Source organism: Equus caballus, chromosome 1, assembly GCF_041296265.1.
Source record: "Equus caballus isolate H_3958 breed thoroughbred chromosome 1, TB-T2T, whole genome shotgun sequence".
Taxonomy (NCBI): domain Eukaryota; kingdom Metazoa; phylum Chordata; class Mammalia; order Perissodactyla; family Equidae; genus Equus; species Equus caballus.
This window is the reverse complement of record NC_091684.1, coordinates 180,273,668-180,297,992: the sequence shown is the minus strand read 5'-3', so window position 1 is coordinate 180,297,992 and position 24,325 is coordinate 180,273,668. Positions and strand designations below refer to the sequence as shown.

The 24,325-nt window shown below is 41.9% G+C and overlaps 1 long non-coding RNA gene across 2 annotated transcripts; it reads left to right on the top strand.

Moving 5' to 3' along the window:
* Positions 1-184: 184 nt before the first annotated feature.
* Positions 185-22,809, top strand: LOC138925132 (uncharacterized). Of its 2 annotated transcripts, none has more exons than XR_011440924.1 (4): positions 185-408; positions 3,747-3,889; positions 17,861-17,942; positions 22,616-22,809. It is a non-coding gene; the product is annotated as an uncharacterized lncRNA (long non-coding RNA). The 2 variants fall into 2 exon arrangements; XR_011440925.1 differs by lacking the exons at positions 185-408; positions 3,747-3,889 and adding exons at positions 14,102-14,246; positions 15,447-15,560.
* Positions 22,810-24,325: the final 1,516 nt, after the last annotated feature.

The following is a 24,325-nucleotide window of genomic DNA, read 5'->3' as shown; positions in this document are numbered from 1 at the left end:
GGCCCGGCTCCGGCATTGCTGAGCCCGTAGGAAAATTGTGCCCCGTGTAGGTAACACGGCAGCGAGGCTTCGGGTGGTTGGGGAGGGAAGGCCCACCCCTGGCGTGGGGTGGGGGGAGGTGTCCTCTACCTTGGGGGAGGAGGGTCCGGGAGAGGTTTGGAAGGGAAGGGATGAGGAGGAGGAAGTGGGCTGGCGAGCGCGGGGCCAAAGAGGGGTTACTTACTCGGTTCCTGCGGCCCGGGCGGCGGCGAGCTCGGAGCGCCGGCGCCGCGGGGAGGCCGGGCCTGGGGCTCCGGCGCTGCGGCGGCGGCGGGCGGGGGCGGCTCAGTGGTGGGCGCCTCTGCTGGTCTTCCGCAGTGAGGTGTGCCCAGAGAGAAAGCAATCCCAAACAATCTCGAAATAAACCAGGTAACACATGCTATGTATGTGTGTCTCTTCCTTCCCTTCTCTCCTGCTCCAGACCGTCGCTCACGCGCCGGGTGCCTCGGTGTCGTTTTCGCCTCGCCGCTCCAGCGTCTCCTCCGCTTCTAATCCGAATTGGAAGCGAGTAGCTGCGAGCGATCACCCTGGAAATGTTTTCATTTTGCTTGTTGACATTGGAGGGAAAATAAGGGTGGGCGTCTGTTTCTTTCCGGTTTTTAAGCCTTCCTATTTTCACTCCCTCTTTTCTTTTTGTTTCTCAAATGCTTTTAATTTGTGCGGGCCTTAATCCTGAAATAACCGCATGCTGGAGCCAGCCCTTCTCCCAGCCTGAACGCTGCTAGAAGGAACCTAGGAGCCTTGGGAACGTGGGTCCCAGGATCTCAGCTTCTTGGGCTTTAGGACTGGGGAGGTTCGGTTGAGGGCTCAAGTGAGTGGGGAGATTGTCATTCGGGGGCTTTAAAAGGATCCCGTGGCCAGGGGCAGGGCTAAGGCCCAGCATTTCCCAGGGATTGGAATTTGGTGCGGAGCACACTGATCAAAGGCTGTTTCATCCCACATGGGCACGAAACACACCACATTTTACGGAGGATGTAGCCCGAGAATGGAGGGAGGTGGAGGAGAAGCATAAATGAAAAGCACCTTTCCCTCCTCTGTCAGGTAAATAATCACACAACGTAAACATTTCTTCACTTTGATAAACTCTCAGTTGAATTATCTGGCAGATTTGGTATTTAAGAAAACGAAGGAAGGAAAAGCGGTGCCAGTGTGTAATGTTAAAGTTCAGTTCTAATATAACGAATGCAGTTGATGAATACTCAGGTTAATAAGGAGTTATCCCACTCTTCCCACCCCACACTTCACCTTGAAATTCTGAGACAGAGAGAGAGAATAAACTCTGAAGAGAATAATACACAATTACAAAATAGCAATTTTTAAGTATGTACCTATCAGGCAAGCCATAAAGGAACTTGGAACGTTGGACTAACCTCAGTTATCCTTCCCCTGTTTGTATGTATTTTCCCCCTATTTCTACATATTTCCTTACTTCACAACAAATTACATTTATATGTAGGCAAATTCAAGGGTTCCAGCTATCAATGTTGATAGTGACATGGCCCGAAACATCGACTTGTAAGCTCCGGATTTCTTACAGAGCCAGGGGACCTAATGGGCTTTTCGGCTGGCTGGAGAGATCTGTGGGCCTTGCTCTTCCTGCTCACTTTTCCTCCTCCCACTCTTCTCCCATCCTAAGGCCTGTTATTCCTACTTTTCCTCAACTCGCTTTCTTCCCTCCTCCCCTCAACTCCCTCCACCCCTTCTCCACCCTCTATTCCTTTCCCTCACTCCGTTCCTCCACCTACTCCTCCCCGTTTCTCCCCCCACAGCCCCCCTTCTCATCACCACTTATAATGGCACACAAGGGCTCCCTCTGAGGTGGACGGCCCGGTACGTTTTCGTAGTCGGTCTAGCGTGAAATGATTCGGTGTAACCGGATTCTTGGGAAAGGACAGGTTACGTAAACATTTACTGATGTGGAGTAACTATACTATTTGTACTCTGATATGCAGGAAGGAAAGTGTTGATTAACACAGAAGAAAAAAAAGCGAAATTAGCTGATTGCATGCTCATAAGTGCAAGCTGTCATTGAACTGCTTTTAAAATAGACACAGCTGGGTGTTTGTGTTGAAAAATTTCTTGTGTTTTTGCTAATACTGAAATAAGCATGATTTTGTATACCAAACATTTTCAGATCATTAAAATTTGTAATCTGTGCTGGTTTTAAACACAAAGAAAAGAAACAGAATCATTTCGATGTAAAATTTGCTGATATTATATTAACTCAATCAGGTCTGTACAAATTGTGCATTGTGCCTCCTAAAATCTGTTTGATCAATTTAATACACAAAGTGCCAAACGTGGGTATTGTTTGTTAACATTGGACATTTTATTCAAATCTGAGCTCAGCAGCAAACTGGAGGAGCATTCCTTGAATACAACACCAGCACTGACTGATGAATTTTTAATGTTTTAAGGTGTTTCTTAGGTCAAAGCTGAGTGTGCATTGTTTTGTAATCCTGCATAAAATTTTAGCAGGTGAAAATAAGTTTTTCTTCTGTTTACTTTAGAATAGCAAAAACTGGGGTTTGCTAATGAGAGCTATAATAACCTGATTTTATATGCCAGGAGCTTATATTGACTGGGAAAAGATTTTACATGCAAATTAAGAATGTGTGGTATTTATTTTAAGGATTGCATGGATACAAGTCTCTCAAAATAGGATATTTATGTAGGAATAAATAGATTATAGTTTAATATAATCATATTACAGATCTTTTTTTCCCTAATGACAAAAGTCATGTGCCATTTGGGGAGAAGTGAGTTTGAATTCCTCTTAATCATCTTACTTGGACTCTATGGTGAGATAGAGTGCCATATATATATATAGGTGTGGGGGTAGGCTGTTCAACAAAACATGCACTGTTTACTCAGCAGCCCACATTTGTCTCAGCAATGCCTTCTTTTTAGAACTGCTACTAGATGAAATGGAGGGGGAGGGGGTTCTTGGACAGAGTATTGTGCAAGTTGAAAGTCCCTGGATGGAGTTTCGTATATCCTACCGGCCAATTTGGGTGAAAATTGGATTTGAAGGACTGCCTACGTCCACCTCGGGGCCTCTTTCCTAAACACATGAAGCCCTAACCCTGTATTTCCACCTCACTCAGTCTTTGTGATTACCCTCAGAAGACAGAGGGCTTCCAGTGATCTCAGATCTGAAACAAATTCTATATCATTCTAATATTTTCTCATCAGCTGCTTAATCTTGATATCTCACGGACATACATGTACACATAAACGTACGATGTTAATAAATCAGAGCATAAGTCAGAACAAATGTAATTTTTTGGTATACATAGTGGTAAACTTATCTCTTCCTCTGTCTGTCCTACTCCCCGCCCCCCCCCCCCCCCCAAAAGAGGACAGGCTTTGTAAAGAATGAGCAGTACCAAGGAAAGAATTGCTTGGGGGAATGAATTGGATTATTCCGTCTCTAGTTTTAATTAATAACCAACGTTCGCAGCCTACTGCATCCGAGTAGGGAGCAGCGCATTCAGTTTTTCCATTTGGTGGTGTTACTGTTAAGTCTTCAGTTAGGGCCTATCTTTCCGCTTTCGGTCGGCGCTTCGCTTCTTTTCTCCTTGTTATCTGTTTAAAGGAGGGCAGGCCATTTTTACCTAAAATCTATCCTGTTCTCGGTTGCCTGGACGGAGTGTCCTTCGAGCGGCGCCCAGCGCCAGGCTCTGGCTAAAGCTCTCTTCCTACAGATGCACAGGGAGTCCCTGACCCCGTGACGTTTGGGAGTGTGCAGAACCCAGGCAGAGGCATCCAGGTATTTCCAAAGATCCTGTGACGAGAGAGGTCTGCCCTTGCTCGAGCCAACTAGAGTGTAATCCCTTCCTAACAGCAGGTAATGGTGCTAACATTTAGTGATTGTAAGTTACTCTTTAGAGTGTTGTATCCTTGTTCTGCGGGTTTTGGTTACAGGTTATACGATTAGGTTTGCGAGAACAGTAGTGAACTAAACTTCTCAGTAAGAGGTCTTCACACCAGGGAAGTGTTACTTTTCTGCAGCAGCCCTGCCTCGTCACTCATTAGGGAGCTGCAGGTTGTCAAGCGGCTGCTCTCAGTGCGCGCACGCACCCTGAGTATCCCCGGGGGCGCGCACATGTGTATATGTGTGCGCGCGCACACACATACACACACATACACACACCCCGCACTAAAACTAAATTAAGAAGCCGATGATTAAGACAAGCGTCTACTAGGCCTGTCATTTCAGCATCCTTCCATCATAACATTGTGGCACTGGCAATTTTGCTTGAGAACCTCAAGAAAAAAAAATCTATGGGAGAGTCTCGCCTTTGAGAGTCGAAATGTTTAACTTGTATAAGGTAGGGAACCACTTCAGAAGCAAGGAAGTCCAAGGTAAAAAAAATAATAAAAAATAAAAGAAAGGAAAGAAAGAACAAGAAAGCCTGGATAGAGAGGATAGAAACCCCTGGGACACCTCAGGCAAGTTTCTGTGACGCTGCCAGACATTCCAAACTCTCTGAAGGAAAGTATGTACTCATCCAAAGGAGCCGTCCTGAGACCTACATCAAAATACACTCCAGAGAAGCTTCTCTTCAGTATTACCCCGCAGAGAACCAGGCGCGGAGAGATGCATGATAAAATATTACCACCCCAGGACCAAAGGACCTTTAAAAAGTCTCTCCGAACAACTTCTCAATAGAATATCCTGCACATCTCTGTCAAATACAAAGTGCTCACTACCCTTTTACTTGTTTCCCAATACTTGCCAGCGCGCTCCGGACCTTCGAGAGGGCACAATTTGCGGAAGGAGTTGAGTCCCCCGATAGCGTGAGGGCAGGCCTATTCCATCTTTTGACCTGATCCAATTGGGAGAAATGGTCCTCCACCTTTGGGTCAAGGGAGCCCTGAGAGGCCAATTCCTTTTTTCCCTCTAGTTGCCTAAGGAAATGGCGCAGTCCATCCTTCAAAGGGGTCAGGAAATGCTAAAGAGAAAGACAAAGAGTTGGAGGGGTGATGGTAAATGAGAGTGACGGAGACTGGAGCTCAGGTCCTTGGCCTTCACCCTCGGGTCCATCTGAAAAGGGAGGAAGTGAGACTTGGCAAAAGTTAGCACAAGACAAACCATGGATTTTCCATCCGTAGGACACCGAAAGAGGGAAAAAAACGACCTCATAAATATACATCAGGCTGAAAGAGAAGCATACAGGCCTCAAAATGCTGAGCTCCTAATGAAGAGCCGAGCTCCTAACTATCCTATCACTGTTCTTAATAAGTTGGAGCTTCAGTTTGATTTCCCGTAGGAGCCTGAATAATCTACTTTGGGAAGTGTTATAACACTCTTCGGAGGATGTGGGGCATCAAGTCTCCTCTATTTTGAAGCACACTTCCAAAAGGTCCTCCAAACTCCAGTCGTTGTGAGGCAAGATGGAACGAGCTGACTCGGGCGCACTTATTAGGCGGTCAGCTCTGAACCAGTCACCCTCTCAATAGTTAAAAGTACACAAAGAGCACTGAACAGCCCAAGCTCCGTCTAAGAGCTTGATGAGTATGTTTCAGAAAACGCTCGCACCCGCTGATGGTCTGTAAAGGAATGAGGAAAGAGAAAACTGCCCGCGTTGGGGTGAGCAGGCCAGGAGGCACGCAGAGATTCCTCCATCCCAAAGTCCCCCTTCATATGGGGAAAGACATATGAGAGAAAACAAACTATTCACTAATCAAATACATCTGGTTCTTTTCTAAAACCCAAGCGGACAAACCGATGAGCCAGTTTTTACTTCGTGCCTATCTCATACCCACCTGCCTCCTCACTCTGGAACTGAGGTTCCTGTAAGGTCTTTCCCCTCCCCCTCCAACTCGAAACTGTGGAAAATCTGTTGGAGCAGCGTTTTCCGAAAGGTCCAGATCTTAGCCTCCCCGCTCAGCCCTCGAGGATGTAACCGCGATCGTTCCCAGCGAGGAGCGTCGCGGAGTCGCGGCTCCCAGGCCTGCGCGCCGCTCCTCCCAGTGCACACTCGCGCTCCTGCCCGGCGCTCCTTTGTCGCCCGCTCCTGCCGAGCGCAATCAAGCTAGAGGACTTGCTTTTAGGTTTCACTTCCGGATTTTTCCCCCTTAAAGTTACCTTTGCAGCCAAGATGTCTCGTGTTTGTACATCACACCGGAAGCACGCACACAGATCAATATTTTTGGGCTAAGAGGTCATCTGCCACGGTGAACGCGGAAAGAAAAAGAGACCCGTTAAAGATTTTAAGCTTATTATTTGTATGAAACACAGCTCAGAGTTAAAAGACTGGCGTACGTGCTGGTGAAGTTAATTCGAATATTCAGTTGCATGTAAGCAGTGATGGAGCCAGTGGAGGAGAGCAGTTATATCCCTTTCTCTCCTGCCCTCTGGAAGGAGGCGCAGGCATGTAGAGGAGCGGCCAGGGTAGGCTAGATGCAGAATGGCAACAGGAACAAGTTACCGTTAGGATGTGAAAACAAAACAACCCGACTCCTCCGTTTCAGAATCTACAACGAAGGTAGTGGTTGGGAGGGTGGGGGTCACCTTTATTTTAAAAACCATCCTAGATAGATTCCTGTCTATCAGTTTTAGTATCTTCCTTCTGGGTTTGTCCTAAAGCATGCAGGAGAGAAAGTAACGTTCAAGAAGAAAGCACAGTCGGCAAGTTTGGCTCTGGAGCGTGTGAACTATGAATCACCACGGTGAAGAGGTTTTCTTTTTTTCTCACCCTTTTCTTTTCCCCTGGAGCGTGAACTTGTTAGATCAGATAGATGAGGCCACGAGGAAATGGAAACGCTGAAAAAGCCCGTTTCCTTTGGAGAGCAGCCTGCGAGGCTGGTGGAGAGGAACCAGCGGCGGCTGCGCGCTGTCTCGAAGCTGAGGGGCGCAGGGCTCGCTCCGGAGCTGTCCCAACTCACGCCTCCGCGGCCGCCCGCGGGGCCAGCGGGGCCGGACGCGGCGCTGGGATCGCTGCCCAGGCAGCCTACCCTTTGGCCTTAGAGTAAACACCCCAGAAGACGAGAGAACGGCCCCTAATTGGGCTGAGGATCTGCTCTCGGGCTCGGAACACTAAACCGGGCCCACAGGTTTTCCTGGAGGAAGTTCCAAGTCCCCACGACAAAACATTTGGAGGGTGGGAGACAACTAGATTTTACAGAAGTCTGGAATCGCACATGAACCATTATTTTCCTCATTAATTAGAAGTAATTCCCTTTCCCTACTTAGACGCATGTACACGCTATTGATTACACACCACAATTTACTTGAAAAAATGCTTAGAGTGTCTTTAGAACACACTCCTCATTCTTTGTCCCCTTGAACATTTTCAGATGATAATGTGGCTGGTTGGGATCAATTAGCGCTAGATTTTGCCCCAGGATTGCTCCCCAGGGCGGACAAACGGAGCCAACTCATCTCCAGCGACTTTTTTGCCCACGTGCGTATCCACGCCAGGGCTTTAGAAGCAGTTCAAAATCCCCAGCCTTGGTTTCACTTGATTTTGTTGTTGTTGTTATTGATAAATATTGGGTCATACACAAGCCACTTGTCGGAGTCTTTGGCTCCATCTCGCAGCTGCAGCTCCTAGCGGGGCGTTTGAGTCGTGTCCTAGGAACTGGAGAGATTTGTTGGGAAAAGAATTGCACATTCTCTGCTCCTTCAGTTGCCGAGATGGTCCCTTAAAATCCTATGTCCTGTCTGTCTGCCGTCCTGTTTATTTCTTGATTTGTTCAAATATACGAACAGTGGGTAGACGTATCTTTTTTCCTCCGTATCTTTTTACAAATTGTCTTCAAAAAAAGGGGGAGGGGGAGAAACTATTGATCCCAGTTCTCTACGTATATCTGAAACCAAAAAACCCGTAGACAAGTAGACAGATAATTGTTGTAATTGCGTGGGGTGGGGGGGCAGGATGGTTGGGTAGGTAGGACGTTTGGGGGTTGTGTAATTCGAGTAATATATACAGTTTATCTTTCAGCTGTGCCGTGTATCCCCTTTCCCTTGATACGTATTGCACATGAACTGAACCCCTGGTCGGCTTGTCTTGGCATGTTTGAAGCCCCTGACACCCAACAGTATCATTACAGGAAAGAGACAAAACCCCAAAGACTCCAGGCAGGGAGGCGGCTGCCTTTGGGGTGAATGGAGAGTTTTCTTGACGTTGGACTTTTTGGGTAAGCGCACCCACTGGCTCAGACTGCCTGGCAGCGCAGAGTTCAGGTCTTCCCCGCGCTGAAATACAGGGAGGGGGTGGGGATAGGGGTGGGGAAAGAAACAGCTGATTTTCGACATTTCAAAGGGACTCTTTCTATTTATCAGTGTTACCGAAGTGTACGTTACTGGAGAAACAACAAAACAAGCATAGAGCTGCAATTTTCAAGAAAATAGGATCCCCAAATATAAAAATAAAAAAGTAGCAGATAAGATGTATAATTCAATCAAATTACACAAAATTGCTTGAAAATCCAGAACAGTAGCGATCCATTATGCCTCTGTTTTATTAGTGACAAGTACAATTACTCTAAAATAAAGAACACTGGTGAATATATAATTGGCTGTAATCATGTTAGTGTTTGAATAAAAATGACGGGAACATTTAACACTTTGACAACAAAATGTTCAGAAATAACTTATTTATTCAAACAGTTTTTATTTTCCACCAAGTGAAGGAGAAACACAGTTTGCTTAGGAAAATCAATGACTTTTCCCTGCAATAAATAAATATCCAAAAGGGGAAAAAAACAGCCCCACACCTCTATATTATTACTATTATTATTTTTAACCAGCAAGAAGCTTAATCCTATGTTTGGAGTCAGCACCCGTCTAACGGTTGTTGGGTACCGACGTCCGCCACCTAGAGGAAGAGTTCTGAAGCTCACGCAACGCCAACCCGTTTTCCGGCGATGACCTGGGGAATCAAAGTTAATATTCCTCGGCAAATCGCTCTCCAAACTAACTCCCCCCTCCCCCACCCCCTCACATCCCCTTCCGCCCTACAACATCGTCACAATATTTTCTTAGTAATTGCTCTGTGCAATTGACAGAAGCGCCGAGGCTCCGGCAGCGCAGTGCCCTCACAGCAAATCGCCAGAGCGCATTGGGGAAGCAGGTGAGGGAATATTCGGGTCTGGAGAGATAATCCACTTTCATCCAAAATTGGTCTAGAGCAAGCTGAATTAGGGTCTCATAAAGCAACCTCTGTTGCCGGAACCACCACGTTCCGGTGCTGTTTTAGGACTTTCTTAGAGAAAACACAGCCCGGATCCCTCGGTCGGCCAGTTGCTTGCCGCGGGGGCTTTTCCCGGCTTTTCCCCAGTCAACACCCCCCTCCTCCCCTCCAACGCGAAGATCTGAGGTTCCGTCTCTCTCTAATCAGTTCTTTAAGTCCAATAGATCCTTTGATTTTCCTAAATGGATTGCTTGAAGTACTGAGGTAAAGGCATTAAGAAGGAGGCCACGTTTGGGAGGGTCACCCCTGTGGCCCAGGAGACCGACCCAGGAGAAATCCCGAGTCTTTATACTGAGTCCCAGAGTTTCGACAGATGGAGTGCTGGGGGATTTGAGGCTGGGCCTAAAGGGACTAGGGGTCTGTTCCCATTTTAGTCTTAGTGGATCCCGTGGCTCCTCTCGCAGAAGAAGATCATTCCCTGACCTTTTTGGCTGCTCTCAAGCAAATCTTGGGTAAAGGAAACGCTAAGCGAAGATGAAGGGGCTATGGAAAGAGAAGTAAGGAGGCTAAGGGTGAGCTCAACGACTGGTTGGTACTGAGCTGCAGCCTGCCGCCATCAGCGCGCCGGCCCTTCAGGGATTTCTCCCAGCCCCACCCGTCCAAACTTTTGTTTTGTTTTGCTTTAGTGTACCCAGAACACTGTTCAAGCTGAAAGTTTGCTAGAAAGGCAAGGAAGGAACAAGCAGGTCGAATTCGTTTTAGAAAAGGAACCTGATAAATAATTGTACTTCAGTTGGGTTTCATTCCTTCAGTTTCCCGTCTCTCTCCTCTTCTCTCCCTTCCTCCTTTCCCTTTCTGATTTCTTACTTTCGCCCTCCCTCTTCCCTCTTTTCTCTTCTTCCTCCTCATCTCTATCCCTGTTCCCATCCCTATCTTTATCCCTATCCCTATTTCCCTCTCTCCCTAAGTGTAAGAGAAAAGAAGCAGTGGGGGTTGGGGGCAGGTGAAGGAGACCATTTTAATGATGAGTTTCGGAACCTCCTTATTTGTCAGGTCTCAGTCTCAACGCTGGAGTTTAAAGGAGACGTCCCGGAAATGACTCGTCCTTTCGTCCTTCCCATAGGCGACCTCAGAACCGTGGACTAAGAAGCTCTTTTCATACCGTAGAAATTATTTTTTAAGATGGTCGAAACAAATGTGTATGTAAAAAAATAACTAACAAGCCTCTAAACTCATGTCCCAGTACATGCCTCCCCTGTGGAGTGAGGAACACCCCAAACTCCCTCTACCCAACCCCCTAAGAACTTAAGTCTTCAGAAATGTTTCGTTTTGTTTTATGTAAAACTAGCGCTTCCACTCTCAACTCCCAGGTCTGTCTTTCCTCTCCCGATTGTGTTAACAGGCGATGTTAGCCTTCTCCTACGTGTTTAGGCTGCTAATGCAGGCCACTTAACGCAACAAAAATGCTCATCCGTGGAGATTTTCCCAAGGCTGGTCGCGATGCTGGCTCCTTTTTCTTTTCTTTTCAGGGCACGTCCATTCCTCTCCCCCTCTTCTTTTCTTGAGGTGAAGGCTGAAAAAGGGGTCCAACAACTTGAGCAGTGTGTGAGCGCTCCCTCCTCTGTCCCCTGCCTGCCAATCCACCCATGGCATAGAGAATTTCTGGTTTTCCCTTGGGTGTGGGAATATCTGGGAGTTCGCCGTGGCGCTTGGTTGCCTCTCTTAGTTAACTTGCCTTCCTCTTTTCTTCAGTCGTCCCTTTCCTTTCTCCTCACCTCAGTCTGTGAAAGCAGATCAGGATGGCTTGCACAGCTGCCTCTGCACCCTTCTTAGTTCCAGGCTTCTGAAGAAAACTGTGCTGGCTTTCTTTTCTGTTGGCAGGAAAGCTGGGTTGGAGACGCTCTCGGCATCATATTGTTTGTGTGTTGTGTATGTTTGTCTAATTTTAATAACTTTACAGAAGAGATTCTCCTGGGATTGCAGGCATCCCCCCTGACCCCTTATGGAGGAGACTGGAGGAAGGACTCATCTGAACTTAGACGATGGCCTTTCGTCAGGTTCTCTTACTCTCTAAAGTCAGGCCTGGGACAGTCATGTGTCCTCATGATTTATAGGTATCCAGTTTCCAAGGAGAAGGCCATCAGGGAGAAAGAAAAATAACACTAACTTAATATATAATAAATACTATTCAGTGGGTTTTGGTTTAAAAAGTTAATTGCCTTCATTGCTTCCATTTGGAACACTTTTGATTTTTAAAAGTCTATAAAGTGTAGACGTATAACAGAGTTTTCCAACTCTAGATCTACCACTCTCTTCCTATGGATCCTTGTGCAAATACTTCCCCTTTCTAGTTTTCTTTTTCAATCTGAAAAATAAGCTGTCTGCATTTATTAATGTATAAGATCATCCACTCATCAAAATCCCAACAGCAAAAAAAAAAAACAACTCCCCAAACCATAAGAATCTTTTATGGGGAAGCAGGAAGAAAATCTCATTCAAACGGCAGCAGCGACATCTAGTGACCACAATGCTCAATAGTAGTGATGAAGATGTGAGATAGTTTAAATAAGAGGAGCGGGTTTTCAGAAGACAGAGATATCTTGTTTTTTTTTTAAAAAATCTTGATTGTCTGGCAAACAGTAGTCTTCTGATATCGAAAGGTATTTTTCTGAGTTTATGTTATGGTAATAAGATAGAAGAAGGGAAAGGTGTTTGACCACCCCAAGTCTGCACACAGGTTGATTAGGATTTGTAAGAACATTCTTGTAATGTTTTAAATTCTATGTTAAGAAACTAGTTCTAAAAAATAATTCTATGGGTTGTACTTTACTTAACTAACTTGTCAAATTATGTTCAAATGTGTTAATTCATCAATACCTAAAATTGGAAAAGGTAGAAATTTCTGAGATTTTCTTTTGTCTGGACCAACCATTTAGTTGATCTGAGATTGCTGTCTAGTTAACATCAGGAACATACCAAAGATATAACCCTCCTTCAAGTTACCATATATATGCCCGTCTGTCTCACATTTGCTCAAAGTATTTTGAAATTCAAAGAAATGGGATTCCCAATCCTGATGGACTCCATTTCTGCTTTTTATAGCAAAGATTAAATGGAGTATCTGGACACAGGTGAAGTCTTAGCAATGGCAGAGACTTAGTAATGGCCCAAGACTTTTCAGAATAATAATTTTAGGATTTACTTGGCATTTAACACTTCAGACAGAGGTCATAGAAGAATCATCTCATTCCCTCTGACTTTATAAGCTGGCCATGTGCATAGTTTGTGCATGCACCTCCTGAAGGATAAGTGTTTCATTTTTTATTAGCAAAGCAGCTGATGACTACTGAAATGTATGGATTCATGCTTTTTACTTTAAAGGAAGCCAATTATGTTTATTCCATTTTATTTTTGACTAATGCTTTCTGTGCTTTTACTATGGAATTTGGCCGTTGTTTGGCATGCTAACTGTTTTCGCCAGGTAATATTCTAGAGTGATAAGACAATTGGGCTTGTTGCTAACCCCTAGGAGAATTTGAGCTGGTCATATCACTTCTCTCCACCTTAGTTTCCTTATATATAAAATGAGGAGATTGAACTCTCCACCATCTTTTATATCTCAAAAGATCTATAAATCAATAAATCATCAACTCTTAATTGGGAAGACCTTCTTCTGGTGCCTCTGTTGTCATTTGTGACTCTTCGATGTCAATTCTCCAGTTAGGTATCTCATCAGAAATAGGAATTGAAAGAACTGATGAATGCTTCTTCTCCATGTCCCGCCCATCTCCCCCTTTGTCTGATTTTAAAAAATAACAAAAATCTTAGACTTGCCAGTCAACATTTACTAACTCATTGGCATGCACTCAGCTCTCTCCTGCTGTCCACCCAGAAAAATCACAGTGTGGGAATGGGACTGAACTGAACACAAAGCTGAGGCAGCTGTATTTGAGTTCTTCTAACATGTTCCCATATCCTCATGGTAATGATTATTTATTATTATTATTATTATTAGGAACTAGAGCCAAAGCATTCTTGCTGCAAACAGCCCACATTTCCTCCCTGCTTCTGTGGCCCTATGAATAAATTCCTTCAGGGGGTGGCAGCAAAATGTCTCCCACTTCTTTCTGGCTTGGAACATCATTACACACATTTAGCAAGGAGAACATTTGTTCACAGGAGGGAAATATTACTCCACGATACAAATATGCTCAGCATTTAATATAGGCCCCAGTGAGGCTGAAGATATATATGAGGAGAATCAGACTGTATTGAGCTGGTTTGATAGAAAGAACAGGGTTCGTTACAAAGAAGATTCTGAATCTGTCAAAGTTTTATTTTTTAGATGCTTTTCTGTTGTTCCCTAGATATCGTCGTGCTCTTCCTACTACTCAGACTGGTGACAAAAATATTCTACATTTGTATAAAATTAACAAGGCATGCTTTCTTCTGTAAATTCCTCTCAGACCCAATAGAGAGAGGTACTATTTCTTTTAGAAGTGAGGAAACTGATCTAGAGAGGCGAAATGACTCACCTAAGCTCATACCACTAGGAAGACACAGAAAAGAAGCATGAATCCTGGCCTTGGATAGGCTGCATCTTGCTCCTGCTTGTCCTCAAGGTTGGGGCCCTCACACTGGGAACCAGGGTTACTGACCGACTCTGCTGCTATTGATTCGGCCTTACCAAGATTCCGTTGCACATCTTTGAGACGTCTCAACTTCAGAGGATTCTAGGGACCCCTTGTAACACAGAGAATCTGTGCTTGCTGGTCTTCACTGACACATGATTTTCTCGTCTTAATGCTAACGCCTTACTATATTATTTGTATTTTCTACAGGAGGGATAACCTTTGCAAAAATATTCAAAAAATAATATACAAAATATTTTTATTTTTTACAGGAGGGATAATCTTTGCAAAAATAAATTGTACTCAAAACATGTTTGTTAATGATGTTGGGATCCAAGCCTTTGGAGTTGGAGTAAATGTAAGACATCATCTGATTCAGCAGCCCTGGAGAAAGATCACCATCTGAATCAGTGGCTTCTGGGAGCTGTGCTGAGTAGGAGTCTGGATTATTCTGAGTATCCTGGCTTTGTTTCCTGCCCATCTCCCTTGCTTCTTGGCTTCATACATTAATGCACTTGGGAACTCCATTCTTGCTGGCTACCCTGTGGACTGGTTTTCCAAATGGGCTGCCTCTTCAGTAGCACACTGTAGACTGGGCTAAGGACCCTTCTCTCAGCTGAGAGCTGTTAAGTCTTTCTCTTGAATGTATTTTCTCTCAAGCAGCTCTCTGCTGCCCTCCACTGGCACTTAGCAGCTAGAGCTAGCTAGTCTTCTGCATCTGCAATAACCCACTGCATCCTTGGTTCCAAAAGAGATAGGGGAGCATTATTAGCTACACTATGTATGCTTTTTATGGCATAGAAAAACAGGACCCAGGCCCCTTTGTGTCCACTTATACCCCACATTCTCACTTACTTCTTACGAGTTTGCTGATAGGCCATGGAGTGTATCTGACATTTCTATTTTCAAGTATTTCTGCTACAATATTTAGAAGGACTTACTTGAAAATATAAACTTTCTATTTAATTATCAAATTGAAATACACATCAGTTGACATGATGCTAGGCCACAAATTTCTGAACTTGCTGTACTTAGTCTTAAAGAATATTAAACATTTTATTTTTAATGTTATAAAGATATAGTGAATTATATGAAGTGCCTAAAAAAAGAAAAACAGTCTGCCTTTATTGAGCTTTCTTCCTAGTTGAGGAAGATAATCATGAAAAAAATTAATAAGCAAAATGCCCTTTAAGGGAATATGGGATTACCATATCTATTTCCTACCATAAATACACCATAGTGATTCCATGCTTCTAAGAATGTTAGTATTAAGGTTAAGAGAGGCATAACCAGAGCTTAGATAGGGACTATGTGCGCTGCAAATATTCAATGTGTTCTTCATCCCTTCATTCACGCGCTCATAAATTTATTGTGAAGGTAACATGGGCCTATAAAAGCAATTAGTGCAGATGAGTGTATGAATCCCTCAGCTGCAAAGATGGTTCATCTTCTGACTCTATCATGACCTTCTCTCCTGTTAGAGTGCCTGGTGATTGCCACCTTGCCACCCCCTGTAATAGCTGTCACAGAAGCCCCTGTTATAGCTGCCCTTGATGGTGGGCTCTGTTACTGTCTTTCCTTTTCTCTTTGTTTTTATTATGTTGTCTTTCAATGTCTTTTTCTTTTCCAACAGATGGGTTCTAATAGATATTACTGGCCAAATGGAGTAGATTTTTCCTTCCTATGTGGCAGAGCTAACAATGATAACTAAGCAGTTATAATCACGTGGTCTTCTCTTTTCTACCAGGTCTGTTGGAAATGAGTGTTTGTCTCAGGTTAAAAAAAATTGGTTTGGAGAAAACAAAACTGAAACAAATTAACAAAGTTGTGTTGGTATTAATTACAGACACAAGTTTTTAAAAAATGCTATATTGGTTGAAGAGTTCTTCTGAGTGTGAAATCAGGGATCTAGCACCACAACAACCTGTCCTCCCTCAGGAGTAATGCACAGCCCTCACCCGAATTCTGAGCCATCCACCAGAGATTATAAACTGTCAGAAAAGCAGTTTGTAACTCTCACAATTGAGTATGAAGCTCAGATGTTTTCATATCCTTATTTCTGAGTGAGCTTATCCATCCAGCTTCAGAGTCTCAGCCAGAGCTGGCCCTGACACACATTTTTTTTGGCCAGGGATGTCAATAGTTTCTTTATATGTAATTCATGGCTAACTTGAAAGGTCATGTCACGTGTTTATATAGCTGCGTGGGTACTTTCCTTGCACCGACTCTATGAAGCAACACATTTGTATATGTCCTCCTTCTCCTTTGCACCAGAAACCAATTCTTGTTGGTCAAGATAATTGGTTTGTTATTTTTGAGAGAAGAGCTCTGAAATTAGAGGGTGTTCTTAAATTTTAGAGGGCTTGGAAGTTTGGTGTTTACATAATCAAAGTTTTACATTGTAGATTTGAAGTGATCAAATGGAAGAGGTGAGGAGTTAGTACGTTTAATTGAATTGAATATATTGTCCATTTTAAGGTGCACTACTATTTTATAAACCATAAGGAAAGAAAAAAAGTGCTAGGAATTTATCTGTGACAGGTTATAAATTGTGAGATGCATCCACACTTCAGAGATGCTAAAATATGTGCATCTCACAATCATATGAAATGTGATATGTCTTTATCTGTTTCGAGATGGATTTAGGTAAAATGATAACATAGCTTCTTGGCAAGATATATCTAGTAATAAATGCATGCTGACCACAGCAACATGAAGAACCAAAAACTATGACAGCAAAAAAACTTTATTATATGACGATTGTATATTTCAGTGTGTTCTCAGACATTTAAAAAATACGTGCTGGAAATTCTGTAATTCTTACTAGGAATTCTGAGAAATCTCAGGATTTCTAACAAATATGTTTGTACTAAAAAAAATATAGTCCATACTTTGGAAGAAAGCTTCATAATATACTGATTTTGATTGTTGGATGAGAAGCGTCACCTTCTTTTGGAGAGTTTTTCTGAGTGGAACTTTCTAGTTTTGTTTTTGTCATATAGTCTCATGGTATGGTCTTCTACTAGGCAGACATGGTACCTTCTCAAGGCAACATGTAGATCAGGGCAGCAGGTAAGAATATGAAGACCCATCTGTCCTTATATGCGAGTTAGAAGTGTATATTTTTATTAATAAATTATTTTATAAAATATCTTTAATTTTTGCTTACTTTTAAAAATTTTATCGAGGTCACATTGGTTTATAATGTTATGTAAATTTCAGATGGACATCATTATATTTCAGCCTGTGTATAGACTGTATCGTGTTCCCCACCAAAAGTCTAGTTTCCAGCTATCACCATACATATGTGCTCCTGTAGAGAAAGTGTCCACTCTTCCCCGACTCCCTTCCCCTCTGGTGACCAGTGATCTGTGCTCCATATCCATATGTTTGAATTTTTGCTTTCTTTTGATTTCAGCTTAATGTAGACTTGATGTAAATTTTTTTTCCAGTATATCATAAAGAAGAAAATAAATATAAATCACCTACTGGAACAAAACCCAGATATAACAATATTTTGTATAATTTTTAAAAACCAGACCTTTTCTTATGCATAAATATGCAATACTATATCACACATTCTAATAACTTGGATCATCCTGTGCATATGCTCTGTGCTCTGCCTTTTTTCATTCAGTGGTTTACCATGAGCATTTCCCCACCACTATTTTGATTTTTGAAAACTACCGATAACCTATGGATTAACATGATTATATTAACTTATGGATTGATAATGAACAATATAGTCATTGTCCATTAACCATTATTTCACATTTAGGTCATTTCTAATTTTTCATCATTAAAATGACTTCAGATGTGCATCTTTGAATGCACATCTATATCGCCATCTCTGATTCTTTCCTTATAATAGATTTTTTTAGAGGAAGAATTGTTTTGGGTCGTACAGTATGAATTTTTAAAAGATAATTGCCAAATATCGTTGAATTGTATTTCATTAAGATTCTACTAATGTGCACATACACTAACAGTCTATGAAAGTGCCAATCTCACTGAACTCTCACCAAATACTAACTTTTCTTTTCCCAGGTTAAGAGGAAAAAAATAATATCTAAAGCCTGCTGTAATGTATATTTCTTTATCTACCAGCAAGCTTGAATACATCTTTCAGGTATTACTCAAAAAAATTTAAAATTTTTTCTTCTATGATCTATTTGTTGTCTTTTGTCTTTTTTGGGGTTGTCTTTTTATTACAATATTGTGCTTTTCTTATTAATTTTTAAGAGCTCTTCTAAGTAAGAATATTAAGCCTTTGTCATCTGGCTCGAATATATTTTACAATTTTTCAATGGTCTTTATTTATAGTTTTTCCTTATAGAAAAATATAAATGTATGTATATTCAGGTAGTCAAACCATAATGAGGTTAAAACCTCAAAGTTTAAAACATGGTGGCTAGGGCCAGGCTATGGCTGGGTGGTTAAAGTTCCACTGTTTGCTTTGGTGGTCTGCTGTAACAGGTTCAGATTCCAGCATGGACCTGCTCCACTTGTCATCCATGCTGTGGAGGCATCCCACATACAAAATAGAGGAAGATTGGCTTGGATGTTAGCTCAAGGCTAATCTTCCTCAAGCAAAAAAAATAAAAAATAAAAAAAGGTGGCTGAAAAGCTCAAGTTCTAGAGTTACGCTGCCTGAGTTCGAATCTAATTTAGTCACTTTCTGGCTATGTGACCTTGGGTAAATGGTTAAACCTCTCTGTGCCTTAGTTTCATTAAGTGTAAAATGAGGATAATAATGGTAACTATCTCATAATGTTTTTATGAGGATAATACGATTTAAACTTATAAAGAAGACACTTAGAAGAGTAACAGGCAAATAGTAAGCCCCAAATAAAGATTTACCATTTCTGTTATTGCTTACAATATTTAAATTTATGAATGTTAAGTTTTTGTTTTTTTTATTAAAGATTTTATTTTTTCCTTTTTCTCCCCAAAGCCCCCGGTACATAGTTGTATATTCTTCTTTGTGGATTCTTCTAGTTGTGGTATGTGGGATGCTGCCTCAGCGTGGTTTGATGAGCAGTGCCATGTCCGCGCCCAGGATTCGAACCAACGAAACACTGGGCCGCCTGCAGCAGAGCGCGCGAACTTAACCACTCGGCCACGGGGCCAGCCCCTGAATGTTAAGTTTGTCCATTGCATTTAATAATAAAAATATGATAATACTTTAAATATCTAGAGATGAGTTAAATATTATCGTTATATTATCTAAACTTAAAATTTAGTAAGATTTTGGATACATAGTCTTATAAACTAAATAAATGATTAATTTGATTATTATGGGAGAAATATTATATCTTTTTATTCATGTATCTAATAATAATTTTATTCATCCATTCAACAAATATTTACTGAACTTCCACTACATGCCAGGAGCTGTAGGTGAACAAATAGTGAATAAGACAGATAAAACTCTTTGCTCTTGTGGAGCTTACATTCCATTTTGAGAGAGACAACAAACAAAATAAATTAGTGTCATGAAAAATATAATGGTGGAGAATAAGAAGATAAGGACTGTGAATGAGAGTGATTACGATTTCCAATAGATAGCCAGGAGATACCACTGAAGGTATTAGTTTTCTATTGCTACCAAAAAATTACCATAAATTTAGTGGCTTAAAACAATGCAAGTTTATTATTTTACATTTTCTGTGGGTCATGTCAACAGTCCAGGCACAGGTTACCTGAGTCCTCTGCTCACCGTCTCACAAGACTGAAATCAAGGTGTTGGCTGTGCTCTGGTTCTCATGGTTCTCATCTGGAGCTTGGGGTTATCTTCCAAGGTCATTCAGGTTGTTGGTAGAATTCATCTCCTTGTGGTTGTAGGACTGAGGTCGCTATTTCCTTGCTAGCTCTTGACTGAGGTCACTCTCAGCTCCTAGAGGCCACTTGCACTTCGTTGGCACGTGACTCCCATAGGCAACTCACAACATGGTAGTTTGTGTCTTCTTTGAGGCCAGCTAGAGTGTTTCTCTGACACTTTACCTTCTTTAAAAGGTTTCTCTGATTAGGTCAGGCCCACCTACCATAATCTGAATAATTACCATTTTGATTAACTGACAATCAACTACCTAGCAACTTAATCACAAGTGATATTTCATTATATTCACAAGTCCACTCACACTCAAGGAAAAGTAGTTATACAGTATGTGTACACCAGGGGGCAGAAATGTTGGAACCTTCTTAAAATCCCGCGTATCACATAGAAAGTGGTATTTGAACAGACATGAAGGGATTGAGGGAGTGAACCACGTGGGTATCTGGAAGAAGAGCACTCCAGGCAAAAAGGACAGCCCTTGCGAGACCACGAAATTGAAGTATTTGGCATGTTTAAACAACAGCAAGATTGGGGAAGGGTACTGTGTAGATGAACAGAAACACTGAGGAGATTAGAAGATGAAATCAGTGACATAACAGAAGGCAGGGCAGTAGGTAGGCTCTTGTAGGTCATTGTAAGGGCTTCAACTTTAATATGAGTGAAACTGGTACATGGATGGGGCCATTGTGGAGGATTTTGAGCAGATGAGCAAAATAATCTAACACTTTAAAAGAATTCCTCCTGCTACCCTGCTGAGAATAAACTATTGAGGGTCAGGGTGGGAATCTAGAAGTCAAATTAGAAGCCTATTGCAAAAATTCAGGTGAGAGGTTACAGGGTTCTTGGACTAGGTCATTAGCAGTGGAAGTGGTAAGAAGAGGTTGCATTTTGTAGATATTTTGGAGTTAGAATCTATAGGTTTACCTGATGGGATAAAGATGAGATGTGAAAGAAAGAGAAGAATCAACATTGATTAGAAAAATTTGGTCAGAACAAAAGGAAAACCAGAGTGTCAGTTTACTAAGAAAGGGGAGACTATGGGTGGACTACGTTTGGACATGACTTCAGAATATTGCTTTTGGTTATGTTAAGTTTAAGATGTCTAGTTGACATCCAAACAAAAATGTCAAGGGGACATGTGAGTGGATATGTGAATCTGGAGTTCTGAAGGTAGATCTTGGCTGGAGATATAAATTTGTGAATTATCAGCATAAATAAAATATATTTAAAGCAGTAAGTCTGGATGAGCTCACAAAGGGAGATGTATATAGAGGAGAGGACCAAGAATTGAGTCCAGTGGTCTCCAATTTTAAGAGTTTGGAGAGAAGAGGAGGAATGAACAAGAAGACTAAGAAGGAGCAGCAAGTGAGGTTAGAGGAAAACCAAGAATGCATGGTGACCTGGAAACCAAGGGAAAGAATGTTGGTGATTAATTGTATCAAATGTTGCTAATAGTCCAAGTAGGATGAGGACAGAATGTTGATTGGATTTAGTAATACTGAGGTAATTGGTGATCATGAGTAGAACAGTTTCATTAGAATGGTGGAGATGAAAGTCTCTTTGGTGATGACTACAAATGAATGGGAAAAGAAGACTTTGAGACAGAGAGTAGAGACAATTTATTAAGCAGTTTTACTAAAGGAGAAGAGATAGAAGAGGCATTAGTTAGGGGGAGGTGGAGCCAAGAGAGGTTTATTTTCTTAGGAGAAAATATATGTTTAATTGCTCGTGGAAGTGATCCAGTACAGAGGGAGAATTTGATGATGTAGGAGAGAAAGGAAAGAATTGCTGAAGGGGTGTTCTTAAGTGGGGAAGTGAGATGGGATCAAGAGCACAAGACCGGAGGAGACGGACTTAGATGGGAGAGCCAACAGCCATCTTTCACTACCAGAGGGACAGGAAGGGACATAGGTGCAGAAACATATTCTCTTCTGATTGCTTCAGTTTTCTCAATGGACTAGGAATCAAGGCCAGCTACGACTGAGGATGATGCTGGAAGTGCTTGAAGTGTGAGGAGGCAGGATGAGGTAGGAAATACTCACCTGGGAAGGCGGGGGAGTAAACAGGCCAGACAAATGAAATATGATTGTCAGGCAGCACTATGGACCTACCTAAGATTCATGTGCGTGAATTTAAATAAGGCAGTTCACGTGTTGTATGTGTTCTCTGGCCATGTTAGTTACAGGTGTTCCAGAACTAGCAAGGTAGGAAAAAGTATATAACCAGAGTTGTGATTCAGTCACAATGAATATGAAGTAGGAGAGAAAAGGGAATTGGAGATGTAAAAGGAATGATTGTAATGATTGGTCTTGGACTCTAAGATGGTAAGAAGGGAAATGAGTACATTAGGGAGGAGAGAAAAATGAAAAGCATGTACTGGGGAGCTGCCATGCACTGTGGTATATTCTTAGAATAAATTAATACAAGTCTTTCTTTAAAATTGACATTCTGATGATCCCAAGGCTACACAGTATAAAGTGTTGAGGGGAGGTCAAGTGATCTTAATCTCTAGCTCTGCGTGGGCTGAAAGTAACTCTCATCACAATAATCTATTTTGACAAACTCAAAGTGCTTTCATAGTTCCCATCCTCTGTACACCTATGAAAGAGGAAAGGGCAGGAATTAATATCTTTGTTTTGTATCTAGATATACAGAGGTGGGAGTACAAGGAGGATCCCTGGACAAAGTTGTAAACCAAAGTAGAAATTTATTGTTCACGTCAATCATTATTTCTTTTTTTCCATCCCAAAGCCCCAGCACATGGTTGTATATCTTAGTTGTAAGTTGTTCTAGATCATGTATGTGAGCTGCCACCATAGCATGGCAACTGACAGACGGGTGATATGGTTCCACCACAGGGAAGTAAACCTGGGCCACCGAAGCGGTGAGAGTGCCGGACTTTAAGCACTAGGCCATCAGAGCTGGCTCCATTCAGTATTTCTTTGTGTTTCTTTTTGTTTCCTCAGTTCACATGCTCAGCACCATATACTGCCTCATGGTAGTTCGATGTTCCTCATTGCAGCCTCCCCCCTAAGTTCACAGGCAGCACCTGTGTTCTGTAATTTTCTCTTCTCTCAGGCTTCTTTCATTAAAAACTGCATGTGAGGTATTCACACTTACCGAGTAACGCATCAACTGCTTTGGCAAACTAATTCCAAGTTGGGTTAAGTTTTTAATGTTATCTCTTTTAGATTGATGGTTATCAGAATGCTCTTCTGTCAACCCATAGTAAGAAACACAGTTTATATCATGAACTAGATCACAAATACATATATCTACATACACGTGCATGTATGCAACTGAAACCGAAGATTAACAAAATTATACCCTTATTACTTGCGATGCACTCTGATATTTTCCATTCTATTTAAAAGCTTACTGATTGGCACCCACTAACTGATGTACCAACTACTAAAGGGTTGATGGACTACAGTTTGACAATAAGAGGGGTGGGTTGTTATAATCATGGAGGAGATTTAAGGACGGTTCTAGCAGGGGATATTTTTGAAAAGAAAGGCCTATTAGCTCTTAAATTATACCATATTTATGACAATGCAAAAAGAAAAACAGTCTTAGGTAATATGTTAGTGAAATAGACTGGTATACTTAAGAGAAATAGATTGTGGTCATAGTTCCATCAAAATAATGGAAAAGATGCTAAAGAATAAATATCACACTGTGTCTAACCTTTAAAACTAAATTTATGAAGCATGCTAAATAAGAATAGCAATTAAAAACATTCTAATTAATTTTGATCACCAATTTCTCTCCTCGAAGGCACTGATACCCTTATTTGTTAATTAAAGACAATAAGTGCTAGTAACTGTACTAAGAGCTGTAAGAGCAATTCAGTCTATCATTGTAATAATTCCATGTCGTTGTTGTTGTTTTACAGTTCCAATTCTACCGAAGAGGAAACTGAGGCACAGAGATTAACCAATTTGCCCTTGGTTCGATGGTAAGTAAGAGCGTCAGGCAGTTTAGTTTCCTAGTCCACGCTCTTCACCACCACCATACGGCTACTACAACTTCTTAGGGGCTAAGTCAGTGTTTTGTCTTTTTCCTGCGTCTCCTTTGTCATATGTCCCAAGTTTTTTACTAAGCTACAAGGGACTCAATTCTTTCCTGCTATATTAATAACGTTGATAATTGCCTTTTATTGAGTATGCTGTGCTAATTAACTATTTTTATAATCGTTTTTTAAAACCTATGGCATCCATAAAATAAATGCTTTTATTATTTCTTTTATCATTTTTCACCCTAGACTACAGGTGAGAAAACTGAGGCTATGTAATCAAACAGCCTGAGCAAGATCATGCAGCTCGTGGATGGTGGAGACAGGTGTCAAACCTAGGTCTCTGAACTCTAGGACTCGGGTAGTGCTTGATTACTACCAAATTTTGACTTTCACTTTATCCTCCACCTTCTCTCTGGAATACCATATTAGTAATGTAGTTTCTGCATTCTCTGTGTGTTGAGAAACACTGTGCTGCCTTTCTGTCACCTCTCCTCTCCTGCTCCACTCTCTGTTCTAAACCTTAACCAGTCCACCCTGACTTTCTACTTCTGCTGCTATTTTACCACTGAACTTACACCTCTGTGCGGCTCGTGTCTGTATTGAGACAGTCACGTTGTCGGCTTTTTAATTGCTACACAGCTTGTTCTTTTGAAACTGT